Here is a 15317-nt window from a genome sequence, read left to right as displayed (position 1 = left end):
CGTTTTTCCATGGTTTGCTGAGCTAGATGCTGACAACCTGATAGGCCAACATCTAATTTCAGGGATTACTGTGCTTCGTCATCTTTACTTTCATAATTGTTCATACCAGTAAATGTATTTAACCTAGAAATAAACGCTACAAACCCAGGTGTTCCGACCACTTTCCCGACACATCCAACAGACTTCACACCTTAAGAAACTCAACGGATATCTGGTGCCACCAGGTGGCCATTACAGGGTACTCCAGTTACCTTGTGGCAGCAGTGCCACCACATATCTTTTATGTAAAGTAACATTTCTGACAATACAGTTATCTCCAAATTTCACAGAATGTGTACTTATTATTTCCCTAACTTCTTTGATAGGATATTCTTCCAATCTAGCTCCTAATCAAATGTGATTTACACAACGCTTTCTCTAATTTCCGATTGGCGGGAGGATAACCACGTGACTTTGATACCTACCAATTTGGTCGTTTGTTACCGTCAAAAGTAGTTATATCCGATGTTGATCAACTCCCAATATACACCACTAATGTTTTTAAAAATATTAGCTTTGCTATTTGTTGAAAAGAAAACAGAGCATATTTTGGTATAACCGTCATCAAATTTGACGTGTCCGAGAATCCCCCCTTCTTCCTGAAAGCATTACGGTATCGCTTCTCGGCCTTTTGGCTAAGATCAAGTGTAGTATCTGTTCTTATCAGTTTAATATCTGATACGTCCCCTATCTGGGGACCATATATTAAATTGATTTTTGGAATAGGGAGATGGAATAGGGGCTTGCTCCGTCCACTCCACGCATCGACCTGGTATTGCAGTACCTCCAGGAACGGTGCACCCCTGTCGTTGTTAATGTAAAATTTCATGCATTTGGATTTGTTTTTATGACTTACTTCACAACAGTAGTTTTCATTTAATTTCATGTAGCTATTTACCAAAAGTCGTTGGATTTTCTCTATACTGATATATGCTCTTGCTTTGTAATGTAAACGAGGTTTGTTTGTATTACAAAATGATGGCTATTTCTCCTTATTTACAACACAGTTTATCCATTATATTGACCAGATACTAGTGGCCGTCTAACAAGGAATATAAATGTTTTTTTTTTAAAGGAAGCCTGTTGACTGCACAACGTTTCCCACTAGTTACCACAGCCACAAAGTAAAAATCGGGCTATTAAATTCGAGGTCATTGTAAACTGCTGTAGCCTTAGCCTACCATTTTGATACAATAGATATGTTGAAATTATATCACTGAGGGTCATTGCGAATCAATTTGCGTCACTTGTGTAGCCTGTTAGCGAAGTCGCCAAGCCAATAGATGGCGTTCCTGTTATGTGTATCTGAGTGTGATACTCTATAGTTGTAGTGAGCCAAGTTAGGCATTATTTACTGCGCACTGAACGGAGGTGAATGCACGCTACAAAATGATACTGAAGTAAAGACATTCCTATCAACATTACCTTGCTCTTGTATTGAATAATCAGCATGACAAAACATAGCCTACGCGTTCAGGGAAAAGTCCACATTCAAACTGACATTAAATGGGGAGAATGATACATTTGCGATAGAGTTGTGACCATGATCACAATTGATAACTTCCAATGTAATTAACTAAACATGGACATTCATAATTGCATAATAACACAAGGCTACAACAACAATAAACTGAATTTATAGGCTATTTATTCAATCTGTTTGTCAGGTCCAGGTAGGCTACACAAGTGACACAAAATGATTTGCAATGACTCCAGTGATATCGTCATTTCGAAGTAATTATTGTATCAAATGATAGCCTGCATTTGAATAGGCTACTTGATGGCAAGTGTATCATTCTCCGCACTTAATGTTAGTTTCATTGAGGACTTTTTCCCATAACAGATGCATAACAGGTTGTCAATTTACCTTCTGTCCTCTCTTCAATCTAACTCTTTGTTCTCTCTTTAATTCGGGGTGATATCGGTGTTGTACGTTTTATTTCAATTGTTCATACCAGTAAATGTATTTAACCTGGAAATAAACGCTACAAACCCAGGTGTTCCGACCACGTCTCCGACACATCCAACAGACTTCACACCTTAAGAAACTCAACGGATATCTGGTGCCACCAGGTGGCCATTTCTCAGTTGGTAGAGCAGGGCACTTGCAAAGCCAGGGTTGTGGGTTCAATTCCCACAGGGAACCAGTACGATGAACACCTATGAAAATGTATGCACTCACTACTACTGTAAGTTGTTCTGGATAAGAGTTTCTGCTAAATGACTCACTAATGTAAGTGGCTCTGTATAAGAGAGTCTGATAAATACTTTGTTGACGTTATATCAGTTCTATAGCATTAATATAATGGCGCCGGAGGGGATGGTGGCCGTTTTACGGGATCCTAACCAACTGTGATATTTTGTTAGTTTTTTTCACATTGTTTGTAACTTATTTTGTATATAATATTGCTGCTACCATCTCTTATGATCGAAAAATAACTTCTGGATATTAGAACAGCGATTACACACCTCGAACTGGACAAAGATTTTTTCTTTAATGAGTCCTACGCGAAGGATATACTGCTTCTCCGAGACCAGGCCCAAAGCCACGTTCATTCAAATCAAATCAAACTTTATTTGTCACATGTTCCCAATACAACAATTGTAGTAGACCTTTGAACATATTTGAATATGTTTTATGGAAAAAGGGTGGGAAATACAGTGCATTTGGAAAGTATTCAGACCCCTTGACCTTTTCCACATTTTGTGACTGTCACGCCCTGGCCATAGAGAGGGTTTTGTTCTCTATTTTGGTTCGGCCAGGGTGTGACTGGGGTGGGCGTTCTATGTTCCTTTTTCTATGTTTTTGTATTTCTTTGTTTTGGGCCGAGTATGGTTCCTAATCAGAGGCAGCTGTCTATCGTTGTCTCTGATTAGGAATCATACTTAGGTAGCCTTTTCCCACCTGTGCTTTGTGGGATCTTGTGTTTGTGTAGCTGCTTGTGAGCAGCCCAGAACGTCACGCTTCGTCTTCGTCTGTATTGTTTTGGTGAGTTTTCATATTTATTAAACATGTGGAACTCTAAGCATGCTGCGCCTTGGTCTACTCCTTTAGACGAACGTGACAGTGATGTTACAGCCTTGTTCTAAAATTCATGAAATTATTTATTTTTCCACATAAATCTGCACACAATACCCCATAATGACAAAGTAAAAAACGATTTTTAAATTTTTATTAGCAAATCTATTAAAAAGACTGAAATATCACATTTACATAGTATTAATTGGGCTGTGGATGATACCACTACATGCAGGTATAATGCATTATGAAACAGTTCTAACACATTATAAGACTTGTCATTATGTATGACCCTCTTATAGTGTCTTGTTACCATCTTATAATGTCTTAGTACCATCTTATAATGTCTTAGTACCATCTTATATTGTCTTAGTACCATCTTATAATGTCTTAGTACCATCTTATAATATCTTAGTACCATCTTAGTACATCTTAAAATGTCTTAGTACCATCTAATAATGTCTTAGTACCATCTTATGTCTTATTACCATCTTATGTCTTATTACCTTCTTATAATGTCGTAATACCATCTTATGTCTTGTTACATCTTATAATGTCTTAGTACCATCGTATGTCTTAGTAACATCTTATGTCTTATTAGCATCTTATATTGTCTTAGTGCCATCTTATAATGAATGTCTTATTACCATCTTATAATGTCTTAGTACCATCTTATATTGTCTTATAATGTCTTAGTACCATCTATGTCTTGTTACCATCTATGTCTTGTTACCATCTTATGTTGTCTTAGTACCATCTTATAATGTCTTGTTACCATCTTATAATGTCTCAGTACCATCTTATATTGTCTTAGAACCAATTTATATTGTCTTAGTACCATCTAATAATGTCTTGTTACCATCTAATAATGTCTTAGTACCATCTTATAATGTCTTAGTACCATCTTATAATGTCTTAGTACCATCTTATAATGTCTTATTACCATCTTATGTCTTAGTACCATCTTATAATGTCTTATAATGTCTTAGTACCATCTATGTCTTGTTACCATCTATGTCTTGTTACCATCTTATGTTGTCTTAGTACCATCTTATGTTGTCTTAGTACCATCTTATAATGTCTTAGTACCATCTTATAATGTCTTAGTACCATCTTATAATGTCTTAGTACCGTCTTATAATGTTTTAGCACCATCTTATGTCTTATTACCATCTTATATTGTCTTAGTACCATCTTATAATGTCTTAGTACCATCTTATAATGTCTTTTTACCATCTTATTATGTCTTTTTACCATCTTATTATGTCTTAGTACCATCTTATAATGTCTTGTTACCATCTTATAATGTCTCAGTACCATCTTATATTGTCTTAGAACCAATTTATATTGTCTTAGTACCATCTAATAATGTCTTGTTACCATCTAATAATGTCTTAGTACCATCTTATAATGTCTTATTACCATCTTATATTGTCTTAGTACCATCTTATATTGTCTTAGTGCCATCTTATAATGAATGTCTTATTACCATCTTATAATGTCTTAGTACCGTCTTATAATGTCTTAGTACCATCGTATGTCTTGTTACCATCTTATGTCTTGTTACCATCTTATGTCTTGTTACCAACTTATGTTGTCTTAGTACCATCTTATAATGTCTTAGTACCATCTTATACTGTCTTAGTACCATCTTATATTGTCTTAGTACGATCTTATAATGTCTTAGTACCATCTTATAATGTCTTAGTACCCTCTTATGTCTTAATACCATCTTATAATGTCTTAGTACCATCTTATAATGTCTTGTTACCATCTAATAATGTCTTAGTACCATCTTATAATGTCTTAGTACCATGTTATAATGTCTTAGTACCATCTTATAATGTTTTAGTACCATCTTATAATGTCTATTACCATCTTATATTGTCTTAGTACCATCTTATAATGTCTTGTTACATCTTATATTGTCTTATTACCATCTTATATTGTCTTATTACCATCTTATATTGTCTTAGTACCATCTTATGTCTTAGTACCATCTTATGTCTTAGTACCATCTTAGAATGTCTTAGTACCGTCTTAGAATGTCTTAGTACCGTCTTAGAATGTCTTAGTACCGTCTTATATTGTCTTAGTACATCTTATAATGTCTTATTACCATCTTATTACTATGTTATAATGTCTTATAAGGATCCTGACTAAATGGAGTGACACTTTTTTCCCCCAGAGAGTGGGCGGGTCTTCACCTGGGGGAGAAGCAATTACGGACAGCTGGGGAGGAGGTCCTCTGTGGTCCTCTGTGGAGACTGGTTCCAGGGGAGACTGGTCCCAGGGGAGGCTGGTCCCAGGGGAGGCTGGTCCCAGGGGAGACTGGTCACAGGGGAGACTGGTCACAGGTGTGTTTGAGATAATGGCTGCGTTCCAGACCATCTACTAAGCAGTCGCCCTGCGCAAATTAACCAATCAATTGCTGTGTTCGAAAAAGCTGTGATGCATTGTGGGTAAACAATAATGAGTAGTTGTGTATGAAGCGAGATGATTTGTAGATCAGTCAGATTTCAGTCATCATGTTGTGTAATTCATCCTCATTGTTGGGGAGAGAGAGAGAGGGACTGTTGAAGAGAAGTTCAGCTCCAGTCCAGTAGTGGGCAGTAGAAACTAAAACACAAACTAAAGATTCGCTGTTACACAGTTCTAGCCTTGATATAAGGTATGAGTGTATTAGTTATTACCTGCATCACTGTCTATTCCCTACTAACAGTAGTGCACTATAAGAGGAATAGGGTGCCATTTTGGATGCTTCCTATGTCTGTGTGTGTGTGTGTAATCAGTGGTTGCTTCCCAATCCCTCCTTTCTCCTGAAGTGTGCACTCATTCACTACCTCCTACAAATCTAAAAACATTGGGTTTGTGGAGGCATGAACAACTGGAAATTTCTTATACCAGTCATTTACCTTTCTAGAATTAGTAAATGGAAGTGAACAAGTGTACAACTTCAGGAGAAATAAGAGATTATTGGGACACAGTCAGGGTACCTCTCTCTTTATCGACACCATCAGCAGCCCCCCCCAGAGAGAGAACAACCTGGCACACCATCAGCAGCCCCCCCCCACGGAGAGAACAACCTGGCACACCATCAGCAGCCCCCCCCCTATAGAGAGAGAACAACCTGGCACACCATCAGCCCCCCCCCCGAGAGAGAACAACCTGGCACACCATCAGCAGCCCCCCCCCCCAGAGAGAGAACAACCTGGCACACCATCAGCAGCCCCCCCCCCCCCAGAGAGAGAACAACCTGGCACATGTTTAGAAAATAGCTTTAGGCCCAACATCATCTTCAACAAGCTGGTCACTATGTAGCCTTTGGTGCTGTCTTGCCAACTCCCATGGTCATTGTCACATGGGACCTCCAGGCTAGCAATTATTAGTTAATAACATGGGGATAGCATGGGAATAACATGGGAATAGCATGGGAATAACATGGGGATAACATGGGAATAACATGGGGATAGCATGGGGATAGCATGGGGATAACATGGGGATAACATGGGAATAACATGGGAATAACATGGGAATAACATGGGAATAACATGGGGATAACATGGGGATAACATGGGAATAGCATGGGAATAACATGGGAATAACATGGGGATAACATGGGGATAACATGGGAATAGCATGGCGATAACATGGGAATAGCATGGCGATAACATGGGAATAACATGGGAATAGCATGGGGATAACATGGGGATAACATGGGGATAACATGGGAATAACATGGGGATAACATGGGGATAACATGGGAATAGCATGGCGATAACATGGGAATAGCATGGCGATAACATGGGAATAACATGGGAATAGCATGGGGATAACATGGGGATAACATGGGGATAACATGGGAATAACATGGGGATAGCATGGGGATAACATGGGGATAACATGGGAATAGCATGGCGATAACATGGGGATAACATGGGGATAACATGGGGATAACATGGGGATAACATGGGGATAACATGGGAATAACATGGGGATAACATGGGGATAACATGGGGATAACATGGGGATAACATGGGAATAACATGGGAATAACATGGGGATAGCATGGGAATAACATGGGGATAGCATGGGAATAACATGGGAATAACATGGGGATAGCATGGGAATAGCATGGGAATAACATGGGAATAACATGGGGATAGCATGGGGATAACATGGGGATAACATGGGAATAGCATGGGAATAACATGGGGATAGCATGGGGATAGCATGGGAATAACATGGGAATAACATGGGAATAACATGGGGATAGCATGGGGATAACATGGGGATAGCATGAGAATAACATGGGAATAACCCTTTTAGGCCTCACTCCCTCCTCTCTGAGATACCTACTGCAGCCCTCATCCTCCACATACAACACCCGTTCTGTTAAAGGTCCCCAAAGCACACACATCACTGGGTCGCTCCTCTTTTCAATTCGCTGCAGCTAGTGACTGGAACGAGCTGCAACAAACACTCAAACTGGACAGTTTTATCTCCATCTCTTCATTCAAAGACTCAATCATGGACACTGTTACTGACAGTTGTGGCTGCTTTGTGTGATGTATTGTTGTCTCTACCTTCTTGCTCTTTGTGCTGTTGTCTGTGCCTAATAATGTTTGTACCATTTTGTGCTGCTGTCATGTTGTGTTGCTACCATGTTGTGTTGCTACCATGTTGTTGTCATGTTATGTTGCTACCATGTTGTGTTGTCATGTGTTGCTGCCATGTTGTGTTGCTGCCATGTTGTGTTTCTACCATGTTGTTGTCATGTTGTGTTGCTACCATGTTGTGTTGTGTTGCTACCATGCTGTGTTGTCATGTGTTGCTGCCTTGTTATGTTGTTGTCTTAGATCTCTCTTTATGTAGTGTTGTGGTGTCTCTCTTGTCGTGATGTGTGTCCTATATTTTTATTTTTAATCCCAGGCCTCGTCCCCGCAGGAGGCCTTTTGCCTTTTGGTAGGCCGTCATTGTAAATAAGAATTTGTTCTTAACTGACTTGCCAAGTTAAATAAAGGTTAAATAAATACAAATTACATGGGAATGCCCCTCTGGTCTTAGTGGCTCTCTCAGAGCCTTGCCATTATACAGGGTCTGTGTCCCAAATGGCACACTATTTCCTATATAGTGCGCTACTTTAACCAGGGCCCATAGCACCCTATTCCCTATGTAGTGCACTACTTTTGACCAGGGTCCATGGCACCCTATTCCCTATGTAGTGCAGTACTTTTAACCAGGGCCCATAGCTCCCTATTCCCTATGTAGTGCACTACTTTTGACCAGGGTTCATATTGCACTACATAATGAATAGGGTGCTATTTGGGATGCACCCTAGGAATCATCATCTCCCTGTTGATGTAATTATAGCTTGCCTCAGCTACATGCTATCATGTTAAAAAAGAGAACAGCTGTGAGCCTTGTCAGGTAAAGGGTGGATTTATAGGTGCACTCTGCATATATTCGTAATGTATTATGTCGTTTTGTACGTTGATCATGTAGAATAGGCGAATTGTAGAAGGTAGACTATAACCATACACATCTTCACTATCTTCCCATCTACTGTACTTCCCAGACTAGTAATCTCATCACCAATCAACAGAACATATAATGCAGTGAGCTCATCTGTTTTTCTCTCCACAGATTTGCTTGTGGATCTGAACATAACGTTGCCATTGTAGGTAAGTGCTTTTCTATTTTCCCTTCACAACTTACTAGTATATCCTGTATTGTGCAGTTGAGTTCATTAGATTCCTCATTAACGGTTGCTCATGCAGCAGCTACTCTTCCTGGGGTTCCCACCATAAAATACAATACATGACACAGTACCTAACAGTTATGGACCAGATTGTACCTGTGGTGCATTGAAACCCCAGCTTTCTGTGTGATGTGAGGCTATTATTGGACTTTCCATAATCCATACGTCTCCTCAGAATTATAACGATCAATTCAAAACACACTCAGTCAGCCTTTACGGAGCACAACATTATATTGTAGAGTTATCAGGGGAGAGGAACAGACATGGAGTCACGACTCCCGCCGAAGTCGGCCCCTCTCCTTGTTCGGGCGGCGTTCGGCGGTCGACGTCACCGGCTTACTAGTTACCACCGATCTATGTTTCCCTGTTCGTTTGGTTTTGTCTTAATTATACACACCTGTTTCATATTCCCTGTTCATTATTTAACCCTCTGGCGATCCTGTTTGTCTTGTCCGTGATTGTTTCCTGTTTGTCTTGTCCGTGATTGTTTCCTGTTTGTCTTGTCCGTGATTGTTTCCTGTTTGTCTTGTCCGTGATTGTTTCCTGTTTGTCTTGTCCGTGATTGTTTCCTGTTTGTCTTGTCCGTGATTGTTTCCTGTTTGTCTTGTCCGTGATTGTTTCCTGTTTGTCTTGTCCGTGATTGTTTCCTGTTTGTCTTGTCCGTGATTGTTTCCTGTTTGTCTTGTCCGTGATTGTTTCCTGTTTTTGTAATTGTTGGAGGTGTTTCTCCCAGCCATGTCTTATTGCTGTGGGAGAAGTTGGATTATTGTTTTTGAGTAAACACGTTTTGTTTGCACTCATCCCTGTGTCCTGCGCCTGACTCCCATACTTCTCCTATGAAAAGCATTACACATGGAAGATTTAGATAAAGGGGCCATCTGTGATTAGTAGATGCATTTGTTTAAGTTGTAAATTAATGATATATAGCCATTGATTCTTGAAGAATATAAATTATAAATGCCTCATGAGCTTTAGTTCAACTGTCGTACCCCCATCAGAACCCAAAATATAAGCTTGTTTTACTCCAATGTTTGTAGACAATGTAAATTGTAAATAATGAAATTATTGTACATATATATGTATAGCCTCACAACATGGTTAAAACTAGAATTGTGATATCATAGATGGTCAGTCCTACCTCTGTACATGAATTTGACAGTAGTTACATTTAGTAATAATTTAACCTTTAAAAGTCCTCCGACGCATCAACACAAGGACTCAAACCCATCCCCCCTCATCTGCTTACCCGTGTCTACTTTATTGTTGGTTGAACTGCAGAGTGCCCCCTTTTAAAAAGCATGTTGCTTTCACTACACTAAGTAGTGACTGAAATGAGACGCACCATTTCTTGGTTCCGCTGCAGTGACTCCTCTTTAGTTACTACGGTTACCACTGTGCTCTTGTTTTTTTTACTGGTCTGGAGAACCAACCAGAATAAACAGATGCGTGCATGGCATTCTGGGAAATGAATATTTTAGCGTTTTTGCTCTCCTCTTCGCTTTAATTAGTTAAGGATCCTCCCATCTAATGCTGTACAGTTTAAAGTGCTCACACACACACACACACACACACACACACACACACACACACACACACAGAGTGTCTGATGAGCTGAATATGATCATCACTGACATAGTTAATTAACCCAGCTGCTCTGGGTGAATGAGAAGAGTCAATCAGACAGGACAGTTCTTTCAGTTCTCAGTTTGCTCAGTCTGCTTTTGTTGAAATGAGAATGAGAGTGTTGTGTGTGGTGAGAGTAATGTCATGGTTAAATATGCAGAGAACGGGATAACTTTACACAACGTAAACAAGTTAGTTATTCAATGGGTATTTTTGGTGGGGACTAAGCATTCTGGTTTTGTTTAACAGGTATGTTATAAGGCAGCGTTCTCCAACATGCAGAATTTGGCCTCAAGTTTGGATGGATGGATGGATGGATGGATGAAGGACTGAAGGGTGGTTGGATGGATAAATATGGGTAGGAGAGATGGATGGATGGACGGATGGATGGATGAAGGGTGGTTGGATGGATAAAGATAGGTAGGAGAGATGGATGGATGGATGGATGAAGAGTGGTTGGATGGATAAAGATAGGTAGGAAAGATGGATGGATGGATGGATGACAGATGGATGGATGAAGGACTGAAGGGTGGTTAGATGGATTAAGATGGGTATCAAATCAAATCAAATTTTATTGGTCACATACACATGGTTAGCAGATGTTAATGCGAGTGTAGCGAAATGCTTGTGCTTCTAGTTCCGACCATGCAGTAATATCTAACAAGTAATCTACCAATTTCACAACAACTACCTTATACACACAAGTGTAAAGGAATGAATAAGAATATGTACATATAAATATATGGATGAGCGATGGCGGTGCGGCATAGGCAAGATGCAGTAGATGGTATAGAGTACAGTATATACATATGAGATGAGTAATGTAGGGTATGTAAACATGATATAAAATGGCATTGTTTAAAGTGACTACTGATACATTTATTACATCCAATTTTTTATTATTAAAGTGGCTAGAGATTTGAGTCAGTATGTTGGCAGCAGCCACTCAATGTTAGTGATGGCTGTTTAACAGTCTGATGGCCTTGAGATAGAAGCTGTTTTTCAGTCTCTCGGTCCCAGCTTTGATGCACCTGTACTGACCTCGCCTTCTGGATGATAGCGGGGTGAACAGGCAGTGGCTCTGGTGGTTGTTGTCCTTGATGATCTTTTTGGCCTTCCTGTGACATCGGGTGGTGTAGGTGTCCTGGAGGGAAGGTAGTTTGACCCGGTGATGTGTTGTGCAGACCTCACTACCCTCTGGAGAGCCTTACGGTTGTGGGCGGAACAGTTGCCGTACCAGGCGGTGATACAGCCCGACAGGATGCTCTTGATTGTGCATCTGTAAAAGTTTGTGTGTTTTTGGTGACAAGCCAAATTTCTTCAGCCTCCTGAGGTTGAAGATGCGCTGTTGCGCCTTCTTCACCACGCTGTCTGTGTGGGTCGACCATTTCAGTTTGTCCATGATGTGTATGCCAAGGAACTTAAAACTTTCCACCTTCTCCACTACAGTTCCGTCGATGTGGATAAGGGGGTGCTCCCTCTGCTCTTTCCTGAAGTCCACGATCATCTCCTTTGTTTTGTTGACATTGAGTGTGAGGTTATTTTCCTGACACCACACTCCGAGGGCCCTCACCTCCTCCCGGTAGGCCGTCTCATCGTTGTTGGTAATCAAGCCTACCACGTAGTGTCGTCTGCAAACTTGATGATTGAGTTGGAGGCGTGCATGGCCATGCAGTCATGGGTGAACAGGGAGTACAGGAGAGGGCTGAGAACGCACCCTTGTGAGGCCCCAGTGTTGAGGATCAGCGGGGTGGAGATGTTGTTTCCTACCCTCACCACCTGGGGCGGCCCGTCAGAAAGTCCAGGACCCAGTTGCAAGTTTGGATGGTACTATGATGTTAAATGCTGAGCTGTAATCGATGAACAGCATTCTTACATAGGTATTCCTCTTGTCCAGATGGGTTAGGGCAGTGTGCAGTGTGATTGCGATGCGATTGCGTCGTCTGTGGACCTATTGGGGCGGTAAGCAAATTGGAGTGGGTCTAGGGTGTCAGGTAGGGTGGAGGTGATATGATCCTTGACTAGTCTCTCAAAGCACTTCATGATGACGAAAGTGAGTGCTACGGGGCGGTAGTCATTTAGCTCAGTTACCTTAGCTTTCTTGGGTACAGGAACAATGGTGGCCCTCTTGAAGCATGTGGGAACAGCAGACTGGGATAGGGATTGATTGAATATGTTCGTAAACACACCAGCCAGCTGGTCTGCGCATGCTCTGAGGCTGGCAGCCTTACGAGGGTTAACATGTTTAAATGTTTTACTCACATTGGCTGCAGTGAAGGAGAGCTCACGGGTTTTGGTAGCGGGCCGTGTCAGTGGCACTGTATTGTCCTCAAAGCGAGCAAAGAAGTTGTTTAGTTTGTCTGGGAGCAAGACATCGCTGTCCGCGACGGGGATGGTTTTCTTTTTGTAATCCGTGATTGTAGACCCTGCCACATACGTTTCGGTAGGAGAGATGGATGGGTGGATGGATGAAGGGTGGTTGGATGGATGATGGGTGGTTGGATAAAGATATGAAGGAAAGGCGGAGCTAATAGAGAGGGTGTTTGTGGTGTTTGAACCTCTGCTCTTTTAATTACATTTTTCAATTTAAGGGTCTTTATTGGCAAATGAAATAGATCATTAACAACAGTGAAATAAACAATAAAAAATGTACAGTAAACATTGCACTCACAAAAGTTCCAAAAGAATAAAGACATTTCAAATGTCATATTATGCCTATATATAGTGTTGTGACGATGTGCAAATACAAAAGGGGAAATAAATTAACATAAATATAGGTTGTATTTACGATGGTGTTTGTTCTTCACTGGTTGACCTTTTCTTGTGGCAACAGGTCACAAATGTTACTGCTGTGATGGCACACTGTGGTATTTCACCCAATAGATGTGGGAGTTTATCAAAATTGGATTTGTTTTTCAATTCTTTGTGGGTCTGAGTGATCTATGGGAAATATGTGTCTCTAATATGGTCATACATTTGGCAGGAGTTAAGGAAGTGCAGCTCAGTTTCCACCTCATTCCCCCTTTCTTTCACTCTCTCACCCTCTCTCTCTGAATTCAAATACGTTATTGGTATGTCTCTCCTCCCCTCTACCCTCCTGTCTTGTCTTGGGCATGGTGGTGATAGAATGGCAGAATGGTCGAATGGCAGAACGGTAGAATGGCAGAATGGTGTATTGACAGAATGGTAGAATGGCAGAATGACAGATTGATAGTATGACAGAATGGCATAATGGTAGAATGACAGAATGGTAGAATGACAGAATGGCAGAATGGCAGAATGGTGGAATGACAGAATGGAAGATTGGTAGAATGACAGAATGGTGTAATGGTAGAATGGTAGAATGACAGAATGGTAGAATGACAGAATTACATAATGGTAGAATGGTAAATTGACAGAATGGTGGAATGGCAGAATGGTAAATTGGCAGAATGGTGAATTGACAGAATTGATAATGGCAGAATGGTAGAATAGTAGAATGACAGAATGACAGAATGGTAGAATGACAGAATGGTAGAATGGTATAATGACAGAATGGTCGAATGCCAGAATGGCAGAATGGTATAATGGTATAATGGTAGAATGACAGAATGGAAGATTGGTTGAATGGTATAATGGTAGATTGACAGAAAAGTAGAATGACAGAATGGTAGAATGACAGAATGGTAGAATGGTAGAATGACAGAATGGTAGAATGATAGAATGACAGAATGGCTGGAGCAGTGAGGCAGCAAAGCTGCATGGGTAGGTGAGCCCTGAGTACTGCTGCTATTTCTGGTGCTACTGAAGTAGGTCATTAACAGAGGAGAGGAGAGAAGAACAGAGGGAAGAGAGGCAGATGAGAGGAGAGAGGAACAGAGGGAAGAGAGGCAGAGGAGAAAAGAGGGATAGAGCAGAAGAGAGGACCGGAGAGGAGAGAGACAGAGGAGTGGAGAGAGGAACAAAGGGAAGAGAGAAGATGAGAGGAACGGAGAGGAGAGGAACGGAGAGGAACAGATGGAAGAGAGAGGAACAGAGGGAAGAGAGGCAGAGGAGAGGACAGAGGAACAGAGGGAAGAGAGATGATGAGAGAGAAACAGCGGGAGGAGAGGAGGGAGGAGAGGAACAGAGGAAGGAGTGGAGGGGAAAGGAGAGAGGAGGTGAGAGAGGAACAGAGGGAGGAGAGGAGAGGAGAGGAGAGGAGAGGAGAGGAGAGGAGAGGAGAGGAGAGGAGAGGAGAGGAGAGGAGAGGAGAGGAGAGGAGAGGGAGAGGAGAGGAGAGGAGAGGAGAGGAGAGGAGAGGAGAGGAGAGGAGAGGAGAGGAGAGGAGAGGAGGAGACAGAAGAGGAAATAGCATTAGTCAAGAGATAGATAACTAACTGTTGCTGCCTTATCCAGCTATACGCCTACACACCTGAGTAACAGGGTTGGGGTCAAGCAGAGAAGACAATTGTGTTGCCTGTTGCTGGTGGGGAGATAACTGCCAACTGTGGCAACTTGTTCAATCACGGACACATCTATACCCCTGTGGATGTGCCCGTGTCACAAGTAATGCACTATATATGAAATAGATCTTCCAGTGAATTGACTGGTACCGACTAATCATCCACTAAACACCTCTTTCTCAGTGAATTGACTGGTACCCACTAATCACCTACTAAACAGCTCTTTCTCAGTGAATTGACTGGTACCCACTAAACACCTCTTTCTCAGTGAATTGACTGGTACCCACTAATCACCTACTAAACACCTCTTTCTCAGTGAATTGACTGGTCCCCACTAAACACCTCTTTCTCAGTGAATTGACTGGTCCCCACTAAACACCTCTTTCTCAGTGAATTGACTGGTACCCACTAAACACCTCTTTCTCAGTGAATTGACTGGTCCCCACTAATC

The 15317-nt window shown here is 41.3% G+C and overlaps 1 non-coding gene across 1 annotated transcript; it reads left to right on the top strand.

The window, feature by feature from the left end:
- Positions 1–654: 654 nt before the first annotated feature.
- Positions 655–845, top strand: LOC123729989 (U2 spliceosomal RNA). The gene has a single exon (XR_006761682.1). It is a non-coding gene; the product is annotated as a U2 spliceosomal RNA (small nuclear RNA).
- Positions 846–15317: the final 14472 nt, after the last annotated feature.

This window comes from Salmo salar, chromosome ssa23 (assembly GCF_905237065.1).
Source record: "Salmo salar chromosome ssa23, Ssal_v3.1, whole genome shotgun sequence".
Classification (NCBI taxonomy): Eukaryota; Metazoa; Chordata; class Actinopteri; order Salmoniformes; family Salmonidae; genus Salmo; species Salmo salar.
The sequence above is the reverse complement of the archived record's forward strand: the minus strand, read 5'-3'. Positions and strand labels throughout refer to the sequence as shown.